The sequence below is a fragment of the Tamandua tetradactyla genome, chromosome 7 (assembly GCF_023851605.1).
Source record: "Tamandua tetradactyla isolate mTamTet1 chromosome 7, mTamTet1.pri, whole genome shotgun sequence".
NCBI classification, from domain to species: Eukaryota; Metazoa; Chordata; class Mammalia; order Pilosa; family Myrmecophagidae; genus Tamandua; species Tamandua tetradactyla.
This window is the reverse complement of record NC_135333.1, coordinates 137,295,752-137,314,988: the sequence shown is the minus strand read 5'-3', so window position 1 is coordinate 137,314,988 and position 19,237 is coordinate 137,295,752. Positions and strand designations below refer to the sequence as shown.

The following is a 19,237-nucleotide window of genomic DNA, read 5'->3' as shown; positions in this document are numbered from 1 at the left end:
TTCTCTTCCATGGCAAACTTCCATCAGTCTTATCTTGCCAAGACTGAAATCATTAAACTTAGTGTCACCATAATTAACATTCCTTGATTGATAGGTAGGTTGCTTCTTGAAGCTGAAAACCAAGAAACAGCATTTCAGACAGCATTTACATTGTAATGCCCAGGCAATTGTGTTCATGGCAGAGCCAAGCAACGCTGCATGCATTTGCACTTCTTTCTTTTCAGATATATGGTCAAGCTCCTGTGAAATGTAAATGAGGCAGTTCTGAACTTTAAGTAGAAATGAAGTTTGTTTGCTTGTTTTTTAACTCACCTTATATACCCAACTTTCCTTTTGCACTCTGGTTATTCGTGTCTCCTGTTTCAGGTCCCTCTCCTCACTCCCACTCCTCCTGCCTCTTTGCTTCACTAAGTTGGGAGCCTCAAATTCAGACTGCCTACCTTTGGTTTTAGCTTCTTCTGTTCTGTGTCAACACTCCTTTCTTCACTCTGTTTTCTAGAAATCTTTTTGAAAATTCTCCTATTCTTTTTGTTGTTGAGGTTTGTACATTTTTTAATCCTTTGCTGCCATTTTTTTTGAAAATGTACTAAAATTTAATCATTCATAAAAGCTGTAATTTAATCTGAGAGTAAAACATAAGAAGCAATATTAGAGTTGGTTTAGTATATTATATATTTTAGTTTTGAGAACCATAGAAATCAGCTATCCTGTTTTTTTCCAATAAAAGCCCCATTTTTTCAAAGCATTATACACAAACAATTTTAATTAGAATATAATTGAAAGGTTTAGGAGGCGAAAGGGTGAGAAAGAAGAAAGGTACGCCAGGAAATTCAAAGTGTGTGTGGGGGTTATTTCTGCGCTTCCAGGCAGAACTCACCAAACCCAAGATAGAGGGAGGTGAGTGCGCACATGGGCTTTGGCATGGGCAGCTTTTAAGGATGGAGGTCAGGTGACATCTGGAAGGGGCAGTTCATTAGTTCCAGAGGTCAGGTTGGGAGGGGCGACACAGCCTCCACAGCTGCAGTTGCAGCGTCCTTCCCTGTTCCCCTGACCTAATATTCCAGCCTTTTTGTGATAATAGGGCGCCGAGATCTTTCTGGCTACTTCCTGCTGTAATGGGGCGGCGTGGGGTTATAGGCCAGAACCGTCATGGCTAGGGAAGTGGGGAGGCTGGCTGTAGGAATCTGGTGAGGAAGGCAGGTGATGATAATGATGCAGGAGCATTTGGTTGACTGCTACCCGGGATAGTTCCTTCATGCATCCCTGAAGGAAGTTGAAGAGGCAGGGAGCTAGGAGAAAAAAGAGACAGATCAGGATAACTGGTCCTAGTAGCGGGAGGAGGCATGTCATCAGAGGAGAAGAAAACCAGCTTAAGTCAGAGTTGGTTCCTTGCTTTCTGTGGTAGAGTTCTTCCTTTAGTTTGTTTAAGGTTTGAATATTTTGTTCCACCAGACCCGACTCGTTGACATAATAGCAGCATTCCTCTTGGAGGAATATACACGTTCCTCCTTTTTCGGCTGTCAGCAGGTCTGAGGTCCATCGATTTTGAAGAGTTACCTGGGCTAGTGAGGTAAGTTGACATTGTAGAGAGGCAAGGGATTCTGATATCGATTCTGGGGCTACCTATAGTTGAGTCTCAAAGTTTTAAAAGGTTAAAATACCATGTCCCAGCACCCCTCCCACTGTGGCTGAGGCTGTGACTGAAGCAGTTAGGCTGATGCCTACTATGATAGGAAGAAAGGCAGCCCTTTTTGAACGAGGAGAGGGCAGTAGCCAAGTTAGTTCGGACTCCCTGTAGAGGGTTAATTGAGAAACAACCATTACCAGGAAGCATGGTCCTGGGGCAGTGGAATTAAGGCATTTGGTACAAGTTCCATTACACCAGAAATATTGTCCTTTAGGGGCATGGGTGGTGTTGTGGATAGTGACGTTAGTCTGGCACTTGCTATGAAGTTTTGTTTGAGGGTTTTTTATCCAGTGTAGTGAGGCTCTTAATTTGGCAAGAATATCTAGCCCCATTAGTGGGCTGGGGCAAGAAAGCATTACTAAGAAAGAATGTATAATGGGGTACCCTTCTATTAAACATGTAAGTGGTCCAGTAGTTAAGGGGTGTGAAGGACGGCCATCTGTGCCCACAACCGTGACCTGGGAAGAAAAGAGTTGACCTGAGTAAGAGGGGAGGATGGAAAAGGTAGCCCCTGTGTCCACTAAAAAGGAAGTGGACTTACCCACTACCTTGATTGTTACCCTGGGCTCGACAAGGGTGATTGGGGTCACTGAGGCTGGGCGTCATCAGTCGTTGGTGGCCAGGCCCAGGACTGCTAGCAGTGGGTTAGGGGTTGGAAGGATGGCCCCTCCACGGTCAGGCACCGAGGGGCAGTCACTTTTCCAGTGTCCCTTTGTACCACGGAGAGGGTATGGTCCCTTGGGTGGTCAAAGATTGGGGCACTGGCAGGACCAGTGTTCGTCGAGGCCACATTTGAAGCACTTTCCTGGTGGTGGATTAGTCATAGCCAGTTTCTTCTCCACTGAAGTGAGCCACAGAGCCGCAATCAGGGATTGGGTGTGTAAATTCGCCTTTGAGCAGCCCCAGGATTCCTTTTCTGCCCTCTCTAGTTTATCATCAGTATTAAGAATTTTAAAGGCCGTGTTTACCAGGTCACGGATAGGGGCCTGAGGACCATCCTCAATTTTTCCAAGTTTATGCCTTATATCTGGAGCTGATTGGGATATAAAGTATGTGGCTAAAACAGCTTTACCAGCCTCTGAGTTGGGGTCTAAGCAGGTATATTGGGAAAGGGCTTCTGTGAGCTGGTGTAGAAAAGTGGCCAGGTTTTCATCAGGACCCTGGGTAATTTCCCTTAGCTTATGGAAGCTTACTACTTTATGTGAAGCTTTCTGCATGGCTACTATGAGGCATGTAAGCATTTTGTTCCCCCTAGTCCGCCCATTCCTCCCCGCTGGAGTGTCAACCTGATATTCCCACCTTGCCTCTTGGTCTGGCACTGCCTTAGCCCCTACTGGCATGGTGTGGTCTGTTATATGCACCTGGTTAGCATGAGCCGTGGCTGCACTGAAAATGTGGTCCATTTCATCTGTAGTTAGGGAAGAAGAGCAGATTGCATGAATGTTATGCCAGGTTAAATCGTAGGCATTAGCTAGATATTGAAATTCCTTAGTATAGGCGGTTGGGTCGCTGGAGAATGAACCTAGCCATTTCTCAATATTAGAGAGGTCAGCTAGGGAGAAAGGGGTGTGTACTCAAACTAACCCCTCAGGTCCCGCAACTTCCCATAGTGGGCAGTAAAGAGTTCTTTGAGCAGGTATGAGAGCTTATAGGTGAGGAGGGCAAGGCTGTTAAGGACAGTTGGGGACTGGATAGAGATGGAAAGGGAGGATGAGATGGCAGCTGGAATGCTGCTGGAGCAAGGGGAGGAAGAGAGGGGTAAGATGGTAGCTGGAGTGCCGCCAGTGGAGGAGGAAGAGAAAGGCAAGATGGCGGCAAGAGTGCTGCCGGCGTGGAAGGGGAGAAAGGAGGGCAAGATGGCGGCTGGGACGTCACCAGAACAGAAGGAGGAAGAGAAGGAGAAGATGGTGACTGAGATGTCACCAAAGCAGAAGGGGGGAGGGAAAGACAAGATGGCGACTGGCGTGCCACTGGAAGGAGGGGAGGGTAGAGCGAGGGAGAGGAGGATACAAAGGGAGGGGTGGGAGTGCAGAAGTAAAAAAGCCTGGACATAAGGAATTTCGGCCCATTTGTTGTACCTCTGACAAAAGTTGCGGAGGTTCGTAAGGATATTAAAATCGAAAGTCCCATCCTCAGGCCAATGAGAGAGGATCTATTGCCCAAATTGATGGGTCTCAAAGGAGAAAGGACCGGCCCAGGGGGTGTCGGCATCCCAACACCCTGAGAGAGTCCTCGGAGCTCTTGTCAACAGGGGCTCGTCTCCCCAGAGGATGTCTCACCGTGGTTTCAGGTCCTGGACCTGAATTTGGGAGGGAAACGAGAAGCGGGGTGTCCCCACAACTTTTCAAGTCCTGGAATAAAAGTATGGGTTTTGTGGGCGTCCCCGTTCACCTCAGCCCTCAGAAGAGAACCTGATGTGAATTCACAATTTTTGGAGAGTAATTAAAGGACAGGCTCTCTCGGAACAGTGAGATCCGGCAGCAGGGCTAGGAGGGGAGGGACTTACCCAATCTGTGGTGAATGTAGTGGTGGGCCAAGAGATTTCCTGTCACTGGCTTTGTGGAGGAAGGAGGAGAGAGGAAGCTGGGGTGCCTCTGGCCAGGCAGGTGGCACCCGTGCTCCTCTCCCGGGTTTTGGCACCAGATGAAAGGTTTAGGAGGCGAAAGAGTGAGAAAGAAGAAAGGTACACCAGGAAATTTAAAGTGGGGGGGTGGTTATTTCTGTGCTCCCTGGCACGGGCTTTGGCGCGGGCAGTTTTTAAGGATGGCGGTCAGGTGACATCCGGAGGGGCAGTTCATTAGTTCCAGAAGTCAGGTTGGGAGGGGCGACACAGCCTCTGCATCTCCAGCTGCAGTGCCCTTCCCCGTTCCCCTGACCTAACAATAATGATGGATGCTATTTCATAATTTTTAAAATATAAAATGAAGTCAATTATATTTGCTATAATGAATTGAGGGGAAATTTCATAATCTTTATCATTACACATATAAAGTATAATGGTTCAATTTTTTAGTGCTTGACAGGGAAGAATCATGATAAAAAGGTCAATATGAAATCATTTGATTATAGTAGCAATATCTAACATTTGAAATGCATCCATGCTCTTTTGTATAATCATATTATAGCCAAGTATATTTATTTTCACATCTTTTATAACTGCTATTGCAAAACAGAAGCACTATTATCTTATTTTCCAAGAGATATACACAGAGCAATTTTTTCTCCAGGGAACTTGTGCAAACCAATATAAGATCTAAATTCTTCACATAATATATGAAACAAGAGAAGCTTCTTCAGATTTATATTTTGAAGTCTGGAATGCTGGCACTTTCCAATTAGGCAGCAGTTCTCCATTCCTGTAATCTGACTCAGAGCTGCTGCTTACTGTGGGTCTAGAACAGCAGACATAATTTCTTTTTAGGCTTCTTCTTTTTCCACTGGTGTTTTTCTATTTAGCTGTCTGACCGGCTCATAAAATATCTCATTAACATTGATCTTTGACTTTGCAGAAGGTTCTAAAAAGGCACAGTTACACCACTGGCTTGCTAAATTCTTACCCTGTTCTTTGCCAACCACTGGCTCATCTTCCAGGTCGCTTTTATTGCCAGCCAAAATCATTGGAACATCTTCTATGAGCTTAGCCCATAAAATCTGTTCTCTTGGGTCCTGTAAGTTATAAAATGTAGACTGAATTGTAATAGAATACTCGTTCAAACCCTTGGCCATTCTTCATATGCAAATCCCTCATTGCTGTAAATCGCTCTGTCCCTGAAGTATCCTGGATTTCCAGCATACACTATTGGCAATCTACTTCAGCTTGCTTTCTCTAGGAATCTTCTATTTTTCCCCCAAAATTCCCTAAACAAAATGAACTGTCAAAGCAGACTTCCCCACGCCTCCTGTACCAAGGACCACTAGCTCACACATGGCAGGTCTCAGTATCTGACAATCCCCTGCCCCACCCCCCTCGGTCCAGTGCCTCATTCCCCTCCTCTCCCTCCTCCACTTCCTCCTCCCTCCTCTCGGCCATGGATCCTCTACTGCCTCTGTGCTGAGGTTGGCAGCTGCTGCCATTTTTTTTTTAAATGGCATACAATAGAATCCTTACAAGTTTGCTGCTATTTTAATGGTGTCTTAGGTGAGAAACATGAAAAATGCTTGTGTTCAATTTACCAACTTGAACTCAGATATTAATATCTTATTGTAAACTGGTTGATTTGATCTTTTTTAGAAGAAAAACAATCTGAGAGTGGATTTTGTATGTGGAAGACAGAAGATATTCATTGATGCAAACCTTTTCTGAATGTAATTCTCTTACTTCATTTTTCTGTAACATTGGCCCTATTAAACATTCCCATTTTGAAACTCTCTCCTCCATTAATTTTTGGGACCCTCTTCTTTCCTTGTTCTCTGCTCAACTTAAAGACTCCTTCACCAATTCCTTTTTCTCCATTTGTCTCTTTAAAGATTTATTCATTCTTCTTCTCTCTCCCTCTATTGTTATAATACCCAAAGGCCTCAGACTCTCCAAATCTTCATCTCCAATGCCAGCATCTTCCTTGAACTTTAGGTCTTCATTTCAGGCTACCTACATAATCTTCACTGGATTTCCCATAGGCACTCCATGCTATACGTGCTGAAATCTGAATTTTGTATCTTTCTATCACATTTGCTGCTCCTCTGTGTGCGTTATCTTATAACAGCACCACCATCCCCTTATTCATTTAAGCTAGAAATCTTGACTCTTTCTCTCTTTGGCAGATGCTGGACACAAACTTATTCCCCATTCTTCCTGAGCGCAGCTAAGCTACACTTCCCAGCCTCCTCTGTTGTTAGGTATGACTGATGGAATGTGGGAGGAAGTGATGAATGTCACATCTGAGTGATATGTGCCCCATAAAAAGGTCTTCCTTGAAATCCTCCACTCTTTCCTTCTGTGCCTCTCTGCTGGCTAAAAGTTGACTCTGAAGCCATTTTTACCTCTGTGCGTACAGGAAAAGGCAATACATTATTCTCATAGACCCAGGAAGGGAGCCGCAGCTTCTAAAAGGAGTGCTACTAAAAAGGCATATACCTTGGAAAGAGCTAATTCCTTTCCATATGGCCCTTTGTAACATACCCGTCACCATGCCATGCTGGAACTGGGTTAAAGCTGTGTCTGTACACACATCAGAGACTGAGGCGCAAAGCGAGAGACAGGCCATGAGCTTTTACAAGTGCTGAAACATAATCGTCTCTTCCTCTACCCCCACCCCCATAATAGCTTTTTTGATCTCACTCAAATTATGGAAGAGTTTCAAACACAAAGCTTTTTTTGATCTCACTCAAATTATGAAAGAATCCTAAGAATAACTTAAAAGCCATAGAGTTGCCTACCCAGAGGGTCCCTGATAGAAAACACACATCTTCTTCTGTCAGTTGATATCAGGATGAGACTCCAAAAATATGTGCATCCAGGAGGCTGGAATATTTTCTCTAAGACATCCTGTTTCTCACCTGTATCCCATCCCATGCTTGTGTAAAAACTGAGATTGAGGGTTGGGGAGTGGGGGCAGCAGGAGTCCTAAAGAAGGTTATAGAAAGTCACTTTTATTTTGGTTAGGGCCTAAGGTTGCAAGTAAGATAATAGTGGTCATCCCTGAGAAGAAGTCAGATACTGAATCAGGAAAAAAAGAAAAAAAAAGAAAAGAAAATTGAAAAGGTAGTTCCTTGCCTGAGGTGGTAGTTGGGCCTCAGGGACTGCGGACGAGAGAATTCTCAAATAATTCTGGGGTTAAGATACCATGCTGGAAGCAGGCAACCAAGAAAGTGAAAGATTCTCTAGGTCTCCAGGGGAAACCTCTTTCCTTGTCTTTGTCTAGCTCATTGCCATAGCACTAGGAATGCATTGTCGTCCAGACAGGGTGCCCTGGAGGGTCAGGACTACTCCTTGTTCAGCTAATCTTTCTCGGTTATTTCTCCTTCAGAAAGCTCACCCCATTCTAATGATTTAGTGATCACCTTTCTGCTGTCAACTTCGAGCCCCAGTTTCTCACTCATATTCCAGCCACTCCTGCTACCAACATGGCAATATACCCTTGGCCCATTACAAACTGACCCCTTCAGACAGTCCTGGAATGCCTCACTCACAATGTCAGGAGAGTACAAAATGCCAGCTATGGACAAGCTCTAAAAGATTCACACAAACCACCTCCTGTTTCTTGCCTCCAAGCCACTGTTCTCCAGTCTTACTTTCACTCCTCACTGACCTTTATTCTTCTTCATTGTTCCATATCCTCCATTTGGCCCTGCTTCTTCCATCTTTTTAGCCAAATTCATTTTAGATGCATATCCCATGGATTCAATTATGCTAATTGCCCTCCCAGCCCCATGACCACAACCCCCACAAATATATTCCCAGTCTCCATTCTGGACCACCTAGCTGGGGCTATTTCTTACCCAGCCGCCCACAAAGGCAAAAGGTTTAAACATTCTCATAGCTCTTATACCCCCATTTCCTAACGTTCAAAGTCAAGGTCACAGGCTCCCTCCTAACCTACCGGTGGGGCCCTGCTCAGATTCCCAGCTTCTCTGTTTCTAACTGCCAAGGCTTGAAACTTTAGAGACATTTTAAAATCAGCCCCCTCCTCTATCCTCTAACTCCATTCAGCAGCAATCCTTAACACTTCTGTTTTTCTACTGCTTCTCTTCAAACTGCCCTCATCACCAGCCATCCACAACATGCAGCAGCTTCTACTTGGCCTCTCTGACCTCAGTTCTCCTCCTCCCACCCATTCTGGATCTCACTGCCGCATTAATATTCCTTAAATATGATTTCCACACTGTTATCCACCTACTCAAAAGACTTTCAGGGCTCGTTTCCACCACTGCAAGGGAGGGATAATGATGAGTTGTGTTATAGTTAGAGCTCCACTGTTTATCAGTATTATATTGCCCTAGAAATTGGGCAAGTTAGTTAACTTCCTCTAACACTAGTTTGACTATCTATACTACGATGATAATGTGAAGCCACTTTTCTTTGTAAGGTACTATATAAATATGAGATACCATTAGGGGTATAGTTATTAATGTACTCATTTGGCTAGGTTTTAAGGTTCTCCATAAATTGGTCCCCAAGCAATAGCTGGAAGTTTCTCTTACATCCTGGTCTTGAAATTCCCAAGGTAAAGGTTTTTTAGGACATAGTTGGAGTCCACAGAATTATTTCTAGACATTGGGTTTCTCAAATTGTGACATTGCCTTTTGGTCCTACTCTGGATTAGCACTGTGGCTGTAATGTGGGGAGAGTTGTCTTTGGGATCAGAGATATAATTTTTGTGATGCTTACATTCACAGGCAGTGACTAAACCTACGGCAAAGAATGAACTTAACCAGACAGGGAGAGTGGGGAGATGAGAAGGGGACTGAGGACAGGGCGTAGGGCAATATTAATACAGGGCTGGATCCTTTATTAGATTTCTTAGAACCTACCATGTAGCAGGCATTCAATAAACATTTTTTTTTAATGTTTACAGGTTTCATTCATATATTGATTCATTCACTCAATTGATATTCATTAAGGATAAGGTTATGTGCTGATACTTAAGATACACTGATGACCAGAAGCTTGTAGTTGGGTGATGAGAGGTTGGAGACAGACCCTAATCAAATAATCTCAACAATATAATCATCAACTGTGATAGCATATAAACTTGTCTAGAGTGTCAGAGAATATGACGTTAAGAAATTGATATTTAAACTGAGATCTAAAGGCTGGCCGAATAGTGGGATGCTCAATAAATTCTTATCAACTGTGACTGATGGCCTTGCTACAGACTCAGAGAAGAGACTGATGCGGGGAATTTCTGGGCAAAAGAAGGTAAGAACTGGGCCAATGGCAGAGTGCTAGGCAACCACCATTTTTTCTGCAGGTGAAGCCTTTAGGGTCTTTCAAATCATCGTGTTAGTAGCTCCTCGCTGTATGAATAAGTTTGTCTTACTTAAGAAGGGTAATATTTTAAAAATCTTCGTTTGAAAAGGACTTGGAAAAATATCACAAAGGCACATGCAAAGTTCAAGTCCTGCTTACACAATTGCGAAGTTGTCCTTCTAAGTCACATACTTGGGCAAGTCTTTGGAGCAATCTCAACCGAGACTCCTGTTTTTCAAACCTCTCTAAAATGGAGCTTCTGGCTTGATACTGCCTGGGTAGAAAAGCACACGAGTTTGGCATCGGGCAAGAGACTTCAGTCGGTAGTTAATACCTCTTTATATAATGCAACTTTTTCGATTGATGGGTTTTCACATACTACAATGTTATTAATTTCCGTTGCCACTTCAAGGACACAGGGCTAAGTAGGTTAGGGATTAAAGGGAGCACTGAGAAAAGAATTTTTCTTGTTTCACTTTTGTAGTTTTAAAAAGAAAACAGTGCTTAGGAAGATGGGATGGAATTTCCTAGCAGAAAGTTCAGGATCAGGTTGCAACGGAATTGAATGTCATGGAAAACAAAGGCGATGTGCTTTTATAGGTGCTCCTAAACCCAGCCCTTGAAAAGCATCTTCTCATGGATGTTAGAGCTTTCCAAGGCTTTCCTCAGGCTAACTCTGAGGCTATGCCCACCAAGTATTTTTTTTTCCCTCTCCTCTTTTAACACCTTGCAGAAGAGAATGTTCCAATCCTAAAAGGAATATGTACATGTGGGAATTAAAAATGAATTGTGGAACAAACTTATGTGTGAAAAACATGTGAGGAAAAAGCCCACACTGCACATGTAAAAACAAAAGCAAGATGAAAATGCACATGTATTTGTCATGTGTATTTTCACCTTGCTTTTATTTTCACATGTTTTTTTCTAGTGTGTTTTTGTGCACATCACAAACTTTTGGGATGTTGCCCCTTCATGTGATTTCATAAGCTTTCAGGCTGTTTCTCAGAGCCATGGTTGTTTTTACTTTTTTTTTTATATATATAACTTTGGGGGGATGGTTGCATGAAATAGTAATGACTTCATGTAATTCAGCTGTGATGTTGTCTAAATAAATATCTGGGTTACAGCTAGATTATTAAACTAGTTAAATAATTTAAAAGGGCACGTTTCTTGCTGTTTGAAGTTGCTATTCTATTTGTTTGCTTTCATTTCATGCCCTTTTAATTACCAAATTATTCCGTTTATTTAGCAGAGGGATTTGTTCTGCCTGGTTTTTTGAGTTTGCAGTCTGTAGCATCTCTATCAGGCTGGCATGCATCCAGCTCTGAGGACTGGGCTGGACTCATGCGAGTCCGGGTTTGCTCCTTGATCTCCACATTTTTATGAATCCTCATCCTGGGCAATGTTTTTCTTTAGCCAATAGTTTTTTGTGCCCCCAAACCTCATAGGGATACATAAGGAAACAAAAATTGAGCACCCCAGGGTTTGGAAAACAGCATCCCCAAACCAAAAAGCCTTTGTTTCCTGACTGTCCTTGTTCTAAAGAACAGCATGTTTTCAAAAAGCAAGAGGCTGGAGCAAGGGAATAAAAGAAGATAAGTGGTAGAACAGAAAGTATAAAAGTGACTAGGATTAGAGCAGAGAGCAGGAAAAGGTAACTGAGGCTAAAATTTAGCAGGAGATCCTGTGTTCTCCTTATTATTATTTTTAGAACTTTCCAATTTTGTTTCTATTTCCATTGTTTGCTGGACCTAATATAAGCAATTTAGCATTTGCAGGGTTCGCCTGGATGGAGGGGGTCCTGGGATGCAGCAGGAACAGGACACATGGAGTTTAGCCTCCTTTCCCCATCCAAAGCCAAAAGGAAAATAAGCCCTTAGTGGGTTTGACACAAATTCCTTTAGTCCGTGACTTCTCTGGGCAAGTAACAAAAAATGTACTAAAACCAGCTTCACCAAAAATGGAAAATTCACTGGATATCTTACAGAAACCAATGCAAATAAGCAGCTCAGTCTCCAGAGGGATGGAACTAGGAATCAAGTACCATTACAGTTATTCTCTGGGCCCACTCTCTCTTTATCTGGGTTCACATGGTTTCTTCTTGTCTCTGCATGCTTCTGCTTTATTCATCTCTCTCTCTCTTTCTGTGGAATAGCTTTTTTGGACTCTCTGTGCGCTGGGCCACTCTTCATGTCCTCTCAGTGCCAGCATCTGGCAACTGGACTAGCATCTCATTATCCAAATGCCCAGTTTAGCAAAGCTTCTAGATTCCTCCCAAACCTAAAATTGACCTGCTCTCTCTTCTCAATCTGTTCAAGCATTTTTATTAGGATGCTTTTCCTAGGAGTGCTTTATCCATTCCATTTAGTCTGTTTTGACTACAGGGTGGAAGGAAATAAGCCACCATTTTGTATAAAAACTATTGTAGTGGATAACCAATTATCTGAGCTTTTTCTTTTTGCATTTTCTATCCAAAATAGTCTCTTTTCCTCGTTGATCCTACAGTCCTCTGTCCCCACAGAATCTACTAATTCTTCCTCCTCCAAATCCTTCTCCTCCTCCTCCTATGCTAATGAACTGAGGTGAGCCTTGCAGAGGTTTTCAGGTGGCAGGTGAGCTGATATTTGGTTAGATAAGCCTTTGTACATTTCTAACAAACATAATCCTATTTTCCTTCATGAGAACTGAGATGCTTCTTTAAGTGATTTGTTCTCAAGGATAGCTTATAACACTTGGGATGCATGATCTGATAGTCTCAGTATCTGATAGTCTCAGTATCTATCTTCAGGTGAGTTAGCAGGTTGTTGGGGTCACTGGAAGCCCTGCTATGGAAATCACACTCGTGGGGCTTCATGCCCAAGTGACCCATAAAGTGGATGTGAAGTTTAGAAGGAGAGATAAAAGCTTGGGGGCACATTGAGCACTTCCACTTCCTTTCTTTGCTGTGGGTTGGCCCGTGGCTGCTTCCGTGGCCCTGGCTAGGAAAGTGGTTGTGGATGTAGCTGGGCAGGTGGGCTTTGAACTCTGTTTAGGAATTGCAGTCCTTGCCACAGTTACAGAGGTGCATGTCTGGGTGTTCAGGAACACCAATCTGCTGAGCACAATCCTGGCTGCAGTGAAAAAGCGGTTCATTTTCAGGGGGGATATCTTGTGAGTACAAAAGTAGGTTTTCCCATCATGGGGATAAGTCACCAGATTCTGCTCTTCCTGGCTTTACACAGAAACATCATCCAATTACATTCGCTTTCATCAGTTGTAATTATGTAGAACCCTGGGACACCACTGTGGTAAATCTTCCAGTTATGGTTAACTGCCTTGTCTGTCCAATCTGCTGACTTCCATGTGGTGACTGTTGGCCAATTAGAGGCCCAAAGCAGGTCCATAAACCAACTTCTGCACTGACAATTGACTGGCGGAATACAGGCTGCGTTGGGAGAGAAAGCCTCACTCTGCTCTCTGTTGGGGTGTCAGGAACAAGTCACTGGTCCACGATCAGGGCAGTCTAAGGGATAGGCTGGGTCACAGAGAGTGTACCAAATTGTAAACAAAGTTGCCATACTTTCTGTATTTGAATTGGAAACTTCCATTTGCAGTAAAGTTAGTACAAATGAAAGACTGTCTGAAGACACGTCTACATGACCTATCCTCAGAACAACCTCCCAGGTGATGGAGGAGATGGCCCCAGGTTCTAGGCTGAGGCCAACTTTGTGGAGGGAAACAGATTCTAGAGAGGCAAAGTTGTGTGAGGTAGAGAGTGCCATGCTTGCAGAGTTGGTGTTCATAGCCACGGTATGGATGGAGTCACTGAAGGCACTATCAGCCATCCTGTTGACCCAATTGTGATGTGGTCTGTCTCCATGATCACAGGAAGCTCCAGGCCATTCCAGGAATGGGTATCGTGTCCTACAGTGTTTGCTGCAAGGCTATTGCCCACAGAATCCACATGACTTCTGGAGTCACTTGGAATTTAGAATGCTCACCTGCAACACCATCCATTGCAAGCCCCTCTGCCATCCCATCTGTAGAAACTGGGCTGGTAATCCTAGAAATGCTCTCCACAGTGATTGTCGTGTCCATTGCACCATCACTGAGGCGAAGACTTTGGGCACTATGTGTGTTCTCAGAGCGATAGTCTATTGAAACCGTGCCTGGTTCTAATCCAACATTTCCATTGGCTAGATAGGGACCTAGTGCTGAAAGGTTATTGGTGATAGATAATGCTGTATCACCATCAACACTGATAGCGTAGAGATACCGAGGAGGTGGCCTGTCAGTTGAAATAAGATAAAATACCAGGTAGAACGGTTCTGAGGCCACTGCTTTCCAGGTGAGGGTAAGGTGGTGGAAGTAGGATATAGTTTCTTTCTGGCAAACAGCACATCACCCCTCAATCCCCAATACCCATTGGGAGCATCAGAGATAAAGCAAAGGCAGAGAGCTTAAGGAGGGATCAAGGCTTGGAATTGCCATTGGCAGGCCTAGGGAGGGTTGGCATTGTGGTTGGGTGAGGCAGCCAACCCTGTGTGAATTTCTGGACTGGCAAAGCATTGCTCACAGAGAATGAAGTCAGTTGCTCCATCCCCACTGGGCTCGGGATCCTGTGATGCATCGGCTTGGGGTCAAGTGGCAGAGAGACGAATAGGTAAGGAACCGGCATCAGGGTTTGCATCTAGGGTCATATGCTACCACATCTGGCTTACAACTGCCACACAAACGTGGCCACATGCCCCAGAACCGTCTGGGGCCACCCAACTTCTTCTGAGGGCCAGCGGCCACACGCCAGGCTTCTGGATGGGGGATTCAGGGGACCACCCGGGCCCTTTCCTCCAGAAGCTCCAGGAGGGGGGATGCCCAACCTGCCTGCCTTGGCTAGATAGGGACCTAGTAGTGCGCGCATGCCTACCCTTCTGCTTTGTTTCTCATCCGGGCAGAGAACAAAAATTTCTCATTCAAGAAAGGTGACAATGTGGGAGAAGAAAAGCAGAGAGTGATAAGCATGGGTAATGGTATTTGCCATCATGGTCATTTGCTTCCAATGTTCTTTAAAAATTGTTATAATTCTCATTTGGAAATGACTCCAAAGTAACTGCTGTTTTGGATATCAAACTGTACTCATACCAACCACATTAGACTTCAGGGAAATGCTGATGAAACCTCACTGATTATCACCTCACACCCGGGAGAATGGCTAGAATTAAAAAGACTGACAATTCCAAGGGAGGGTAAGAATGTGGAGAAACTGGAACTCAGACCTTGCTGGTAGGAGCTGAGAATAGTGCAACTTTGAAAAACTGGTGTGTACCTACTAAAGACAAATATACCGCTGTCCTATGACCCAGCAATTTCACTCCTAGTTAAACATCCGAGAGACATGAGCACATATATTCACCAAAGCACATGTGCAAGAATGTTCAGGGAAGCCTTATTGTTAACAAAAAACTGTAAACAAACCAAATGTTCAAAAATAAATGGATAAATAAACTGTGGGATATGTATAGAATGGAATTCTACACAATTTTTAAAAGTATGAAGTACTGCTACATGCAACAACAATGATGAAGCTCATAGACATAGTATTGAATGAGAGAAGTCAGAAATAAAAACATATATGCCGCAAATATATATTGTATGACTCCATTTACATGAAGTTCAAGGATTGCAAAAACTAGTCTATGACTACAGATATCAAACTAGTAATTACTTCTGAGGTGTATGAGGGAGACTTGAGGGGTGATAGAAATATTCTGTGTCTTGAGCTGAGTGACGGTTACACTGGTGTAAACGTATGTAAAAATTAATCTAAGCAGTGCAGTGGTGGCTCGGCAGGTAGAATTCTCTCCTGCCATGCCGGAGACCCAGGTTCGATTCCCAGTGCCTGCCCATGCCAAAAAAAAAAAAAAAATTAATCAAGCTGCATGCTTAAGAAAATGTATGCTCCTTACTAAACTGCATTTAAGTTGGATCTGAGTTTTCAAACAATACCCATTTGTTCTCTTCACACAGAAAGATTTTGGTAGGATTTCTCTAGGGTCCTAGAGGATGCTATCAGAACTCCTTCTGTCCTGTCCTTGGAGGTACTCCAACACACTTATCTAATGCCACGATTTTCTTCTAAACCCTGCCTCTAAATTGTTGGGTTAATAAAACCATATGAACAAATAATGGCAGGATTCTGCCTGCAGCATTGTCTGGAGGGAATGGGCTGGGCAGAGAGCAGGGGTTGTTTGGCAACACTGTGTGCAGATGGTAGAGATGATAAGAATGCAGCACAGTTGGTGTATGTTCCATTTTGTGCCTTGGGGATGATTCCTGAACAGAAACCTGTATTTCCTTTTGTCTGGTCATTAGTGCAGAGCCTGTCCTGGCTAGAAATATTGGTATCCTTTACATTTTTCTTCCTCTTGCTTTTTGACAGTAGGATGCTTTTGTGCAAAGAGGTAATGACAGGGTCCAGGAGGCCAGCAGGGTTCGTCCTTATCTTCAGCGCCTTTCTCTAAGGAGATACATTCATAGCTATCCTTCGTGGTACAGAGGCTGGGTACACCTCTAGGTACATAATCTCCTCTTACGTTGCATCTATGCTGGGGACTTCCTCACCACCCTGTCGCGTCCTGGATAGGCGTTTAATATGAGTTTCCAGGCCCTGGCAAGATTTAGCCTTTCTTTGTTAACCTCAGGGTGGGCCCTTTAAATTAATCTTCAAAGCATCTGGATCCTGTTTCTCTACACAGGTTAAATAACTAAGCTTCTTGAGTCCCTCTATCTAAGCTCCATGAGAATGAAAGAATGAACTGCTTTCTGAGGGATTTGCCTCTATTCCATTATATCTTCCTTATATGAGTTGACAAAGTGCTGTGCCCCATTCCCAGGAGCGATGGCACCACAGAATGGGGGGATCATTTAAATTTCTGAAATGGACAGGGGGAGGGGTGAGGTGGAGGAGAGAGCAGAAGCTTGAGTGAAATATCTCTGAGAGGAACTTGAAAGTTTTCTCTTCTCCTTTTTTGATCTCTTTGTTTTTGCCTCTCCCCACATTCTTACCTGCCTTTTCTCTCATTTCCTTTGTGTCCTTTTCTCTGAGTCAGCCGTCCTAATTTCTCACTGAATTTCACGAATTATTTTCTCCTGTAGTTGTATCTCCTCACATCCTTTTCTGTGGCATCACCTTTTTTCAAAGGAAAGCTAGAGCAGACCATCACATGCTTGGCACACCTCTTTTACTGTCCCTCCTCCTCTAACCTTGCTCCATTTTACATATGACAAACAAAATATGTAAAATGTTGAAAGTCACTTACATTCATTCATTCATTCTGCATAAATGATGGGAATTTGTTAGCTTATGGTTTCAAGGCTAGGATAGAAGTCCAAATCAAAGCATCATCAAGATGCTGCTTTCTCCCCCAAAGATTGGGGCATCTTGGGGCTGGCTGCTGGCAATCTTTGGTCCTTAGCTGGCATGTAGTGGTGTCTTCTGGTCCTTTTCTTCTTTTCTTCCAGGTTCTGCTGATATTCAGCTTCTTCCTTCCTGTGGCTTTCTCTCTATCTGTCTGAATTTCATTCTGCTTATAAATGACTCCAGTAAGAGAATTAAGACCCATCCTAAATAAGGTAGGCCATACCTTATCTGAAGTAACCTCATCAAAAGATCTTCCTTAAAATGGGTTCACACCCACAGGAATGGGTTAAGTGTAAAACATGTTTTTCTGGGATATATACAGCTCCAAAACACCATATCCCACTTTCTGGGCCCCCAAATACATGTTCTTTCAACATGCTAAATATGTTCATACATTATAACATCCCAAAAACCTTAAGTCATTCCAATAACAATGCTAAGTACAAAGTAAATCAAGACATATTTTGCTAAAAATGCACCATCTATTTTTCATCTTAATCGAAATACCTCAGCAAGATTTTTCAGATGACCTCCTTTGTATGCCTTCAAATTTGTATAAGATTTCTTACATGGGAAAATTCTGTGTCTTTCACTTTTTAAAAAAAATGTGTAAATTTTAAATAATACAAAAGTTACAATGAACTCCCATGTGCCCCATCACCCAACTTTAACAGTTATCTACAATTTGTCAGCCTTGATGCATTTATCCGCTGTAATGGTGAGTCTTATGTGTCAACTTGGCTAGGCTATAGCACTCAGTTACTGGATCAAACGCTAATCTAGGTGTTTCTGTGAAGGTATTTTGTAAATGTGGTTAACATCTACAGCTAGTTGATTTTAAGTAAAGGAGATTACCCTCAAAAAATGTGGGTGGGCCTCATTCAGTCAGTTGAAGGCCTTAAGAACAAAAACCAAGGTTTCCCAGAGAAGAAGAAATTCTACCTGAAGACAGCAGCACAAAACCCCTACCTGAATTCCCAGCCTTCCAGCCTGTGCTACAGATTTCAGACTCAAGACTGCCGTGTCAACTCTTCCCTGAGTTTCCAACCTGCCAGAGACTTGTCAGCCTCCAAGATCACGTGAGCCAATTCCTTAAAATAAATTATATATATGTAATCTCTGTTTCTCTGGGGAACCATGATTGATACATCCATCATACCTACTTTTCTTCAATATTTTAAAGCAAATCCCAGCTACGGTTTCATTTCAGTGTATATCACTGACTTCTAACATTCACAAAGAAACACAAAGACAGAAGGTACAAGAAAATCATTAACAATGTACATAAAGCTGTCTGTTTTTATTGGTAGAATTTGTTTGGGAATGGAAAGAGTCAATTTATTTATAGTATAACAAAGTTCAATTGTGTTTCCTATTATTTCAGGGATAGGAATTCCCGATGAAAAAGCAAATATCTTTCAACTAGTGTTTACTCTTAGCGTTTCCCAGCTATATCCATTTACCACAGGCTCCCTATTCTTCCTGAGCTCTATGGACTGGAACCAAAACATGACACTTCACATAATAAGTGAGTTGGGAAGATGGCCATCACACATTGTCCTCTGTGGTTTACAACCAGTAGTGCAACTTATTTAGAAGTCTAAAATATCTTTGTTTTTTAAATGTCAAGCTCACCCAGTGCCAAAAGAGTATTTGATGTTATAACGTTCAAACAACCCAGAGACAATGAAAGGGTCCATGCATCGGTAGGCCAGAACCAAAGAACAGGATGGTGGCTTTTCTATCGGGTGTTTTCTGGTTCTAAGTTATTTCTGTGCCTCCTTTTCCAGTTGGGGGGAACTGTTTATTAAGCCAATCTGGGGGTCCCAGAATTTAGATTCCTCTGAGTTTTGCCGGGACAGCCAGGAAGGTCTCAATGGTTTCTACTGTAAAAACATTTTAATCCGTGTGAATTCTTTCCTGCTTGAATGACTTGTTACCTGGAATCTGGGAAGTTGGCCTTTGGCTTGCCTCATATTATAGCCCTTCCTTTGAGAGGAGGGTTAGTGGAGAAGGGACAATCTTCATAATAAATATCAGGCCAGTGGTGGAAGGCGGGGAATTCAGCGTAGAATGATTAACGGACAGCGGCAGCTCCTAATATTCCTATATGGGAAGAGCTTAAAAAGGAGTAATCTGCAGATTTGTCTCAAAATTGCATTTGCCTTGCACTTTATATATAATGTATGAAAATGTCAAATGACCACATCAAAGACTGCGGGCAATGATAGGGATTATGGGGTAG

The 19,237-nt window shown here is 43.1% G+C and overlaps 2 pseudogenes; both read right to left on the bottom strand.

The window, feature by feature from the left end:
- Window positions 1-5,079: 5,079 nt before the first annotated feature.
- LOC143690689 (ras-related protein Rap-1A pseudogene) lies at window positions 5,080-5,614 on the bottom strand (annotated as a pseudogene).
- A 6,360-nt stretch (window positions 5,615-11,974) lies between these two features.
- On the bottom strand, window positions 11,975-14,205 carry LOC143690688 (PR domain zinc finger protein 4 pseudogene; annotated as a pseudogene).
- Between the last annotated feature and the right edge of the window lie 5,032 nt (window positions 14,206-19,237).